This window comes from Manis javanica, chromosome 15 (genome assembly GCF_040802235.1).
Source record: "Manis javanica isolate MJ-LG chromosome 15, MJ_LKY, whole genome shotgun sequence".
In the NCBI taxonomy this organism is placed as follows: domain Eukaryota; kingdom Metazoa; phylum Chordata; class Mammalia; order Pholidota; family Manidae; genus Manis; species Manis javanica.
Genome location: NC_133170.1, coordinates 15,242,587 through 15,255,496, shown reverse-complemented (window position 1 = coordinate 15,255,496; position 12,910 = coordinate 15,242,587). Strand labels below are relative to the sequence as shown.

Genomic DNA, 12,910 nt, shown 5'->3' with positions numbered 1-12,910 from the left:
ATCAGGGAGACACTTGATTTTATGTGATGAGATCTTCTCCCAAGGTCCTGTAAATCTCCATAAACAATTTAAACAAAATCACCAAATCTGGAGTCATGCTTTTCTTATGGAAACCAGAGAAAAATCTGTTTTTTTTCTATATGGCTGAGTTGAGACCAGAACTGTTAGCTTGTAAAAGTCAGAGAACTGCTGTTAACTTAGCTACATTTATATTTTTCTAAGTAAATTAAAGGAATTCATCACTCTAATATACATAGTTGATTAAAAAAATATTACAGAAGCCTTGTGATAAATTGTAGATCCTGGCCTGCTGTTTATCAGCCCCAGACCCATTCTCTCGGGTCACTCTCTTCTAGTTCTTTTAAACTGATTTTGTATTTAGATCTTCTGAGGGTTATCTTGAGATCCCCAAATAATATGCTAAGGTCACTGCAGCAGATTGTATTTCCTAAAATTGATCAAGACAGTGTTTCTAATTTCCCATAACTTTCTTTAAAATAATTTTTTTTTGTTGTGGAAAAAACACTTAACATGAAGTTTGCCTTCTAACCAAATCCTGAAGTGCACAGTCTATCATTGTTGACTGTAGGCTTGATGTTGTCCGGCAGATCTCTAGAGCTGATTCATCTTGCTCTGCTGAAACTTGATGCCTACTGATCAGCAACTCCTCATTTCTTTCCCCCAGGCCCTGCCAGCCACTATTCCATTCTTTGATTCTATGAATTTGACTATTTTAGGTACATCATAGAAGTGGAATCGTGCAGTATTTGTCTTCCTGTAACTGGCATATTTCACTTCGTTTTCCTCAAGTCACATGACTTTCTAGAAACTTGCTATTTGTCTGTTTGTTCTCCTAGCAATAGGTAGAGTTTTTGTCCCCTCCCCTTAAACTTGAAGGACTGTATTTTTTTGTGTGTGACAAATCAAGATATTTTATTTCTTTAACTTTATAATTGAAATGTCCATATGGATATAGACATGACTCACACACACTGATGTCATTAACAATTTAATTATGCAAACACATCCTCAAATACTACCAGGTGGATTACCATTTGTATAGCTTGTATAGTGGGAGGATGGGGATTGTCTGGTTGCCGAACTCTTTGTTCAGGGGTGTGGAAGGGAAGCCAGTCTATGCACATTCAATTATTCCTGTGTTCAGCCTGGCCCCTCACTCTTACCCTCCATGATAATTGGTGTTTCTAAGTTTTAGGTCATCTGGGCCTTGCTGGGCAGACTGTCTCCATCCTTACCCACAGTCCTCTCTCTATGTCTTCCAGACTGTGATTCCAGAGTGCCCTACCTAATTCATCAGTTACAAGTCTCTACTTTCTAACTTCCAGAAATTTGTTGAACTGCCCTGCAGATGTATCTCCTTTTTTCCCTATTCTTTCTCTTTTTGGGGTTTATAACTTTTAATTCCTTTGCTATCATTTTATCATGGTCTTGGGAGGAAGAGGAAAGAAGGATGTGCTGTGCACCATCCTGAAATGAAACTAGGGCACGTGTTGGCTGTCTTCATCCTAACGGGCCTGTGAGCTCCTTGAATGTGGGGATGTTTATGATTAATTTTTGTGTACACAAAGTAAATCAGTCTCTGTCCAGTCAGGATAACTGAAACCATACTAAAGATTTCAGCAGAGGGAATTTAGTGTAGGGAATTATTTCCACAGCTGTTGAAGGATAGAAAAAACACAAAAGGAAGCACTGGGCTAATGGGGAAACAACAGGGAAGAGATTGGGATCATCAAAGGCTAGAACTCAGCATGGAGGACATGCAAAGCTGTGGCTTGGGCCTCTGGGGAGTTGTTGTAACTCTGAAAGCCAGAGATGAGTTGGGTACAGGTGCCAAAAGTGCTTGAGGCAGGAACCACCTGTTGCTGCTGGAATTAAGTGCCTCTGACCGGAACACTAAACCGAAGGGAAGAAGGAAGTTGCTTGTCTCCTCCAACTGCCTCAAATCTCTAATGAAAACCTAACAGGAAGCCAGCTGGCAAAGGAGTGTGGGAAATGTAGTTTGCAGCATCTGTCCCAGCATCACAAACCACAGGATGGAAGATTAGATTTGGAGCACAGAGGATATTAGTAACTAAAAAAAATATTGTTCTAGCCCAGATTTTTCTTGAGAGTTCCAGATTTGTATTTTTTTAACTGCTTATCAGTCATCACCTTTTGGTGTCTTATGGAGATATCAAAGGCAAACACAGAAAATTAACTGCTAAGTATAAGTCAGTTTCCCTATATCTCACTGTACCTAAGACATGCTGCACATCAACTTTGAATTGAATGAAAACAGAAGCAAAGAGTTGTTCTCCAGAGGAAGGCTATTTACCAAAACTGAGTCGTGTTTTCATCAAAATGCTCTCTTCTTCCTGTCTTCTTGTCTCACGCAGGGCAATATTGTCCAGTTACCGAAGCTGAACTCAGGAGTCATTCCTGTGTTTTCCTTCATCCCACACATCCCAGAAATGGAGTCGTGTCAGTCAACGCTTAGGGTCCCTTCTCTCTGTCTCTTCTCCTGTGATGTTCAGCTTTTACCTCGGTTGGGACCTGATGACATTGCAGGCCACCGCAGTTACCCCAAGTTGGTTTCCCAGACTTTTATCTTACCTTTCTGTATCCATTCATCTGCTGATGACCAAAGTGATTAAGAAAAAATATACAAATCTTAAAATAAGTATTAGGGATGTATAGTGTAACACGATGACTATACTTATAGGCAAGGTTTTAAAAGAGTAAATCCTAACAATTCTCATTAGAAGGATAACACTTTTTTCTTCTTCTTTTCCATTTCTTTAAATTGTATCTTTATGAGATGATGTTAACTAAACTTGCTGTAATCATTACAATATATGTAAGTCAGTTTGTGCTGCATACCTAAAACTCATACAGTGATATGTGTTCAATTCAATTTCAATAAGACTGAAAAAAATATACAGATCTTAGCAGACCAAGGTCAAGGTTATATCCTGCAATGGATAATGGTGTTAGTAGGGTGCACTTCTTCTTTAAAACCAGTCTGAACTGGGGAGGGGAGAGCAATGTTCAGCAAGTGTCAGTGACTGACGGAAACGTAGAAAGAAAGAAGGCTGAGTGTGCGCATACTGTGTTTGAAATTATTGAATTCCTGTTTTGTGCAAGGATTAGAGGGTGGTGCATAGAAACACAGGAAAAAGCTTGATCTTGAGGTTTAGAAATTGAAAAGGTGAGATAAAAGGAACCTGAGGTAAAGATTGGAAAGAAGAGAGAAAAAGTAAAGTTGAAATTATAACTTTTGTTTCTATTGCATTGGGAGGTAATGGAATTTTCACATTAATGTTGAAGAAATTTGATAAACCTCAGAAGTGTCTGTAACAATTGCCTAAAAAGGTGTAAAGAAAGAGTCTCCAATTGATACAGTAAAGGAGATGAAAAAAATGTAAAACAGAATGAAGTTGTCAATCCTTTTTGGTCTTTGAGGAGACCAAAGAAAGTTACAAAAAATTTTGCAGTTGACGTGTGTGTGTGTGTGTGTGTGTGTTTAATATCAAGAGAAGCACCCCGTTTTCGTGAATCTGGAATGGTACTTTCTGGCATCTATTAAATGATCCTTAAACAAGAATAGTGCAGACCTGGTGTGGCATGGTTTTGGATTAGGTTTGCTTTCTAAATAGTTACATCCTCTATTTGAAGACAAGAGAATTAAAAAAAGAAAACTTAATGGAGAATTGACAGCTGATAAAAGATGATGTACTCTCACATCTCTATTCAAAATAGCTATTGGTTAACTCATTAAAAAAGCAAAGCTAGAGGCAAAAGAGGGAAATTCACCTTTTCAAGTGAGATGGAAGGCTTATGGGAAAGAGATTGTAAATCTATTCAAAATTATCTTGCACAGTGCCCTACACATTCCAAGATGATGGCGACAGAAAGGAGAAGAAGGGAGCTAATATAAAATAGCTATTTCATTGTGATATGAATAAAAATACTGCCGCCATGAAAAGCTTCCTGAATGCTTTGAGTTTAAATACATTATAAAAGGTCAAAGACAAAACCAAGAGAAACATTTTGCAGTAGAAGTATATATTAGAATTAATAAAAGAAGCCCTTTGTAATTTAAAAGCACAATGAAAAGGAATCCTTGAACTTCAGTTTGCAGATGGGCTATAATGAATGGTACCTTATATGTAACCATGTATAAAGAGGTGGGATGTGCTTTGCACCCTGACATGTCGAGGTGGCCTGCTAGCCTGGGGGAAGGAAGGTCTTTTTCTGATCTGTGTCCTCAGAGAAAAGAACTCCTCATAGTTTATTCACCCAGAGGGGGTGCTTTATCCTAATTCATTAAAAGTCTTGTACAGAGTTAGTAGTCAAATCAAGACCAGAAGGAGTCCCTGGTTACGGGTGATAGAACTTTGGTCTGAAATATGTAGGTCCAAGTTTAAGTCCTTCCTGCTTCACTAACCATGAGCGCGGTCTTAGTTTCTGTGTTTCTATTTCCTCATCTGCAAAATCACCTAGATTTCCTCACGGCTGTTGCTGTGAGCATTGAAGGTGCCACCATATGTAAAAGTACTTTGTGAATTGTAAGACAATATTCAGTCTTCATTCAATAAACATGCATTGAGCACCTACTATATACCAGGCACTTTGCTAAGCTCTGAAGATACAAAGCTAAAGAGGCACAGTCCTTGCCTTTGGGGAGCTAACAACCTCTGGGGATGGCAGGTGAAGCCACAATCATAATGCACTGCGTGATCTAGAACATAGAAAATGCTAGGGCCTGTGGAGGATTGAGGGAGCCTCTTCATGTGAGGTCCCTGGGCCTCCTGTGTTCCTCATCAGAAGTTTCCATAATAAATTAAGTGACCTCAGATCTATAGGACTCCATCTGGATAGGAAAATGGATACACAGGAGGAGGGCCACCTCTAGCACAAAGTTACCTTTGTGCAAATTAGAAGGAGAAACTCCTTCTGGACAGATGAATTGCAAAATGTGCCCCTCCATCGCAGCCTGCAAAGACCAATCAGAAAAAAGCCTCCTTTGGGTTGATCAAGTCAGCCCTCTATGAGGCCTGGTGGTCAGAGGGCTGGATCGCAGCCATCTGTTATCCTCTCCTGGCAGGGGCCACTGTGTGTGGTACAACCTGAATCACTAAACAGTTTCCTGCTGTGGGTAGGTTCTTATAGTTCCTTTTTTTTTAAAATTAAGGTATCACTAATATACACTTTTATGAAGGTTTCACATGAAAAACATTGTGTGACTACATTCACCCGTATTATCAAGTGCCGCCTCCACACCCCATTGTAGTCACTGCCCATCAGCGTAGTAAGATGCCACAGAGTCACTACTTGTCTTCTCTGTTCTGTACTGCCTTCCCCATGATCCCCCCACACCATGTGCACCAATCATAATACCCCTCAATCCCCTTCTCCCTCCCTCCCCACCCACCCTCCCCCACCCCTCCCCTTTGGTAACTGCTAGTCCTTTCTTGGAGTCTGTGATATAGTTCTTTTTTTAAAAAAAATCATTGATGTATAGTTGATATACAATATTGGTTTCAGGTATACAACATAGTGATTTGATAGTTATCTACATTATTAAATACTGCAATAAGTGTAGTTACTATCTGTCAAATATAAAGATATGACAATATTTTTTACTGTATTCTCTATGCTATGCTTGCATCCCCGTGACTAAATTATAATTGGAATTTTTTGTGTCTCTTTATCCCCTTCACCTATTTCACCCACCCTTGCTTCCACCCCTCGGCAACCACCAGTCTTTTCTCAGTGTCTGTGAATCTATTTCTGTTTTATTCATTTATTTCACTTTTTTAGATTCCATATATTAAGTGAAATCATATGGTGTTTATTTTTCTCTGCCTGGTTTATTGCACTTAGTATAATACCTTGTAGGTCCATCCATGTTGCTACAAATGGCAAGATTTTTTCTTTTTTTATAACTGAATAATATTCCATTGTGTATATGTACCACATCTTTATCCATTCATCTATTGATGGACACTTAGGTTACTTCCATATCTTGGCTATTTATAAATAATGCTGTGATAAACATAGGGGTCCATATGTCTTTTCAAATCAGTGATTTTGTTTTCTTCAGGTAAATTCCCAGAAGTGGAATTACTGGGTCATGTGGTATTTCTATTTTAAGTTTTCTGAGGAATCTCCATACTGCTTTCCACAGTGGTTATATAATTTCCTTTACTCCACATCCTTGCCAACCCTTGTTATTTCTTGTAGTTCTTGTTTTTGAAGATTACAATGAAGAAAATCAGAACAAGATACAGCACATGTACCCATATATGTGTGCAATTTAGGGGGAGGATTTAATTTTGTGAACTTGGCTTACACAGACTGATCTCCTCCTGGGAGGGATGGAGTCCTTTGCAATAACTGGGGAAGACACCTGCCAGCTTTCCTATGTGAGCTTTAACAGATTTTGTGTATCAGAGTCTTACCAGGAACACAGAAACTACCTTGAGTAGTGAGAGGGAGTTTAATGCAGGAATTGGAAATATTGGTAATGTAAGTCAAACAGGAGATGGTGAACCAACCCTTATACTAGCAATGGCAGGAAGCAATGTCATTCCCAGGTTGAGTGACAGGTTTGAGTTGGTGTTACTAGAGCCTGGAGGCCAGAGTCACTCTATGGAAAAATGATGCCACTGTAGGCCTGGGTATATAAGCTGGCACGACAGAGGGAGGAGACTGGCCCCTGGGGGAAGTGCTGCTGGTGGTACAGAGGGAAGGGCAGAAATACCCTGGGTTCCCCTTCCCTGCATATCTCCAGTCTTGCTCCCGTGCCTTCCCTGGCTGACTTCAGACTCTGTGGCTTCAGGGGAGCCTGGTTATGTGGCCTGCAGGGCTCAGCCCGTCCGTTACGCAGAGGAGGCCAGGGGAGGGGAGAGGAATGATACCTGAGGGCTCACAGGCTCAAGCTTGATGCAGTGAGAGAGAAGGAAATATGAGATTGAGCTGAATAACCAAGAACTCTGCAAAGTTCTTTTCATAAAGTTGTTTGGATAGAAGGAGCATAGAGGAGGAAGGGTTTGCTTTTGCAGTTAAAATATGCCAATATGCAATGACCAACAGGTCTATATGCCAAAGGGCAGAGACTGGCAAATAAAATGAATATAAACATTTAAGACATGAAAAATTTCAGTTGCTATGACTAAGACTTGGTGAATGGCCTGTATTACATCATTAAAATTTTAAATTATTTATTAATATTATTAAATTGAATATACTATTAAAGAGTATGCATTTTCCAGTGGAGAAATGTCCTCCCTTCATATTGTAACAGGTATTAGCCATGTGGGGGAACAGCAGCATGAAATACAAGGATGGTCTCATCTGTCGCAGCTCATCACATCGGCCTATGATGAGTAACAGTAGCCCTGCCCATGTCCTTGTCCAGCTCAAGGGAAGGAGTGGCCCCCAGGGCCTCTCAGAAATGGCCCGTGGCCCCTGGTGCGAGCCCGTCTGGTTTTGGTTCTCCCAGGTGCTGAGGGGAGCCAGGTTACTCTGGCTATCACTCTGGATGCCTAGGGCCCAATTCAGTGGTCCTACTAGTTGGAACTCTACTGCCTTCCTCTAGATTGCCCACATGGGCTCCGTCGGGTGCAAGCACCCTCTGTGGTAGTGTTGTGCCATAGAATTTTCTGTGATGATGGAACTGTTCTATGTCTGTGTTGTCAGCAGGGTAGCCACTAACCACGTGTAGCTATTGAGTACTTGAAATGTGGCTAGTATAACTGAGGAACTGAAGATCAAATCAATTTCAGTTATTTACAATTTAAATTTCAATCTCCACTTCCGGCTAGTGGCTACTGTGTTGGCAGTGCACCTGTCCGGTATTGAGAATGAGCCTTTGGGATACCTCAGTGGTTTATTCCACCAGAGGGAATAGTTTTCCTTTGCTTCCCATGAAATCTCAGGAATTAAGCTAATTAATACAGACCATCAGAGCAGATTGAAATCTCACTGCAGCCGCAGACTTTGTACGTAATTCTGTTGTTAGTGTTCCCAGTGCCTGGTGTGTATTCCATGCAGCCAGAGAGACTCCAAATCCTTCTTCCTGATGAAGTCAGGGGAGACAGAAAAACTTGTGGAAAGGTTCCTGGGCTAATGTGAATCTGGGAATAGAGGGCTGAAGGCAGTGCTCCAATTGTTCATGGCACAAGAGCATAGGAAGGCATCTGGAGCTTATTTTGCCCCTGAGAGGGGCATCTATGACATCTGTCAGAGGATGCCACCGAAGGAAATGGCCAAAACGCAAACCAAAGCAATACAGAAATGACAAAAGCAGGAAGAGAGAGATCCGAGAGGGCGCCTGCGGGAGACAGAGTGCGACCGTGGGCCAGAAGAAGCCTTCCTGCCATACAGAATTACGATTCCTCATCAAGCTACCTGGACTACATTCCCCACCCTTGATGAAAGAATCCGGAAAATCCTGAACTGACTGTGCTTCAATCTAAAGTGAGAAAATACAGAAGTGACTACAGTTCGTCCCCCAGAAAACCTGAGTTAACAGAACGGTAGTGGAGTGATTCTTTCATATGTATGCTGTGGGCATGCTCAGAAGTATTTACTTATATAACAAAAAGACAGGTAAAAGCAACAGTGCAGACAACAGCAAGATAAAATCCCATCAGTAGGAGAGTGGATTGTTTGTGGAATTCCACGCAACGTAGTAGTCTACCACAGCGAAAATGAAGGGGTGCTGCTGTGCGAACCAGTGTGGAGAGTTTCCGACATCCGTGTGCTCTCACGAATCTCCAATATGAGTGGAGAGAGCAAGTCACCAAAGAGTATATACAAACATAATATAAGATAAGCAGGTAGAAATACAGCACTGTTTGCTTTAGGGATACACACCTAAGTGGTAGCAACTAATAAAAAAAAAAAGCAGGAGTAATGCAAAAGTCAAGGTCGTGGCCACCTCTGGGGATACAGGAGGAGAATGGAATAGGAGGTCTTCCATGTAATAGTGATGTCCTTTTTGACCTGTGTAGTGGGGACCACATTCTCTTGTTGTTTTCTTTTTCTTCTTAAATCGTTATGATTCAAATAACTCATAATGCTGTGGGAATAGCACATATATGATGTGATATCACTTCTCTAAAGTTTAAAGTCATATAGAACGATACATTGTTCCTAGATTCACATAAGAGTATAAAACATACCCCAATATAAGGATAGTTACTTCAGGGAAGAGAAAAGAGAAAAGCCTTAAATTTCCCAGGAGCTTCAATTTAAGCAGGCAATTTTGTTTTTTATTTCTTTAGCTGAGTGGTATTTGTTGTATTCTTATATGCCTGATGTATTTTGCCAGAACTGTAAAAAGCAGAAGCCCGTGTGGCTTCACTGGAGAGTCTGCAGGGAACGCAGCCTCCGAAGAGCAGACGGACTCAGAGGAGAGGAAAATGAGGACAGATGAGTGCCAAGTGGCCTCTAGGTTCACTACAGCAAGTGGTACAAATAGAAGGAAACCCATAGAAACCTGTGCTCAGAGCAAGGAGAACAACAGGGACGTGAGGCCTGCTCACTGAGAAAAATCTAATGGTAACAGATGGCCGTGGGAAAGCAGAGGGACCCAGCAGTTCGTTCATTCATTCATTCATTCATTCATTCAACCCATTTTTATTGACTGTTGCCATTGGAAGGCTTTGTTTTGGTCATGTGCTCTATTTTGTGCGTCTTCCATGAGACTACACTAGAAGGGTTGGGAAAATTCCCCAAATAATAAATGGCTAGTAGGTCAGGGATTAAGAGGCCACTTAGCATCTTGCATTTTTTGTTTGTTGGCCTGCTTTCTTTAAAGAGGTAGCCTCAGACAGGAGTTAGCGTATGTATTCTAGAACGATGGCCTGGGTTCAAATTCCAACTCCACCAGTTCCTAGCTGTGTGTTCTGTAAGCCAGCTGCCTCAATTCCATCATTTGTAAAAATGTGAATGACAGTATCTACCTTAGGGGGTATGAGGATTCAGTGAATTAATGTATGTAAAGACCTCAGAATATATGCCATTAAGGTGTCCCGTGTCCTATTAATTCTAGCCTCCTTAAGTTTATTCAGGTTTCCAGGACTAAATTAATTATCAACTTAGAAATAATGTCAGACACGAATGGGGCCAAGGGCAGTGGGCTGGGACAGGGCAGGAAGATAATCAAGGTTGACCAGGTAGAGGGATAGAGGACAGGTAAAAATGTAGGTATCAGTAGTATGCAGATTACAGTGGTTGCTCTTAAAATTATGTCTAAAACTCCATATGACACTGGAGACCTTTTATTCCGAATAAAACCTCTTCCCACTACTATTCAAGTGAGAAGTTTTATCCTTGCTTTGTTGTTCCCATTTACTTTCCTCTTAGGATGGCCTTAATTTGGAGTTCTGGCTTTTTTCATGTATCCCATTTTCACAGTGACTTGAAAGGGCAGCGTTAGACCTCAAGGAGGGACGAGACTGTGGTTTATCTAAAAGAACAATAAAAGTTAGTAGCACACGTGGGACCAAATAACACACTTTAGAAAAGGTTTGCAAGTTTGTTTTGTAAAAGAAAAAAGGCCACAAATTCCTGCATGATTTAATTCTGACTGAGAACAAAAACTTTATGGGCATTCTCTGTTTTATTGTCTGATAATGAGGCCTGGAAAGCATATATTTTGTTGCTTTATATGTTTTTTCCAGCTTTACTTATTTCGGTAACTCGAGAGCTGGAAATGTGTTTTTGAGGTACTCCTATGCATGTTTCCCAAATCTGGGATATTTTAACGTCGCTGACATGTATTTGAATTCTAGAAGCATGTATTGCTGTGCTGAGGGCCATTCAAAGCAGTGGACGTTGATGTCCTGCTCGGTAGGCCTCGCCAACTGTGGTCTGTGACAGATGCCTGCATTTTGTTATTTATGCTCCTCTTTGAGACTATGAGCAGCTTTCTCAAGCCCTTAAGGCTAAAGATTGAAAATTACATTTCTAGACAAAAAATAAGCCTTGGGTAATTTTGCAGACTGGCTAAATTTTCTATCCTATTTATTTGGTTATTGTTGAATGCTTGGTTTGTTCCAGTCGTATTGATTCAGAAGATACTGAATCTAATGATAGACTTTTTTTTTTCGGAACACTTCATTAAGATTCTAATTTGGCTGGTTTCCTGCATCGCTATGTTCGTTGTCATTGACTGTCTCTTTATGTTTATCGATCCCTTGGACTGCCTTTGCTGCTCTGCCTAGTGGTTAATCTGAAGTGGTTTTCTTCTCATAAGAAATGCCAGGTCCCTGCTGGGGAGCATTAAATGACTTTATGGCAATTGTATTCTGAAAGCGTTTTTGGCAAGAAACTGGCCTAAAAGTGGTCACCTCATCTTACTTTGCTTGGCTTATTTATCATTTCTCTTAGTCTTGAAACCAAGAAATCTCAATATCCATCTTAGTGTGTGGTCTCGGGTTTGGAAGGAATGGTTTGGCAGGACTTCAGACGTATTAAGAGCTCCTTTGGGTCATTTACCTGCTCAACATAATGGGAAAATAGCATCAAACCCTCTCTGCAATTGTAGTTAGCTTTTAAGAATAATGAGGAGGAATCTACCAAGAGAGAGCATTTCACTGCTTGGTGATAATTCAGCTTTTCAAAATTGTGTGAAAAAGAAATCACTAACCACAGCAATGGCCGTGATGTTTCTACCAGAACAGACATTTCTAATTAATTCCTTGGCCTTTGAACCCTTGAGGCCCATGCACATGAGCAATAAAAAGTAGTGAGAGAGAAGTGATGGCGAAATTTTTCCTTTTTTTGACTCTCAGCCTTACCAGTCATATTTTTTCACTCCTCTGAGTAGCAAACTCTGAGCTGCACAAATGGAAAGTTTAGAAGTATTACTCTCTGCATGGCTATTAAAATAAAAATTCCATCTGTATATTATAGAATTAAGTGATTCTAAGGAAAGTATCAGCTCTTAATGTTCCTTTAGTTCTTTTGTTACACTGGCGCCCCACAAAGAAGGCTTAGTGATAGTGTCTGAGCTTGGCTAGAAGAAGCAATGTGGCTCTGATTTTTCTTTCCTGAAGATGATGATTTTGGACCAGGAGCATTTATTTTCCTTTTTGAATTGAGTGCACCATTGCCACTCCAAGAATACCAAAACTGAACATTTTTCATCCTTATTTTCCCTCCAGTTTCAGGGCACACACTTTGCCTTCCATGACTACAGATGGGTAGAGGCTCTTCCCTTTCCTTTCTTAAATTGCTTGCTTGGATGAACCTTAAGCTGAATTTGAATAGGGATTCACTGTTTTGCAACTGGAAGTCAATGAAGCTGCAGGGTTCTATAGCTTCCATATCACATGGTGTCTCAAATTCCCAGATTATCAGTGCCTGCCGCTGTATGGGTGGGACATATCCAGGACTGTGCTGGCTCCATGGCTGCCCAAGGCAACCTCTGACTGTGAATGTGTAAAAACAACGCCTGACTTTTGTAAATTCTTTATCATTTGTAAGGTAATGTTGACACACTTTCTGTCCGTGCATCCTGACAACCCCTTGAGGTAGGCATGGCAGGGGTTACTGTGTCTTCTTTATAAAATGAGGGAATTGATGTTTGGAGAGATTTGAAATAATTTTCTAAGATCACTCATGCAGTAAGTATTGGCAGCAGAACTAAAACTCAAGCTTCTGAAGCCTTCTAGTTTACTGAAGCTTCCCCCAGTAAACCACATTAGCTCCGTGCCACATTGCCCCCCAGCTGTCATGTGGTTTTCATATACCCAGTAAGATGCAGCTGGAGCATAAATTGAAACAATAACAGACTAGGGAATGAGAAGATGAGGCCTGAAGGTACAACGCTACTATTTCTTAGTAATGTGACCTTGGACCTTTTCGTCAAGTGATTCTGCTTATCTGTAAGGGG

General features: G+C 40.7%; 1 protein-coding gene across 5 annotated transcripts in view; it reads left to right on the top strand.

Moving 5' to 3' along the window:
- The window catches only part of AEBP2 (AE binding protein 2), a 254,470-nt gene that overhangs the window by 101,574 nt on the left and 139,986 nt on the right, over positions 1–12,910 (top strand). The gene's annotated exons all lie outside the window — the stretch shown is intronic.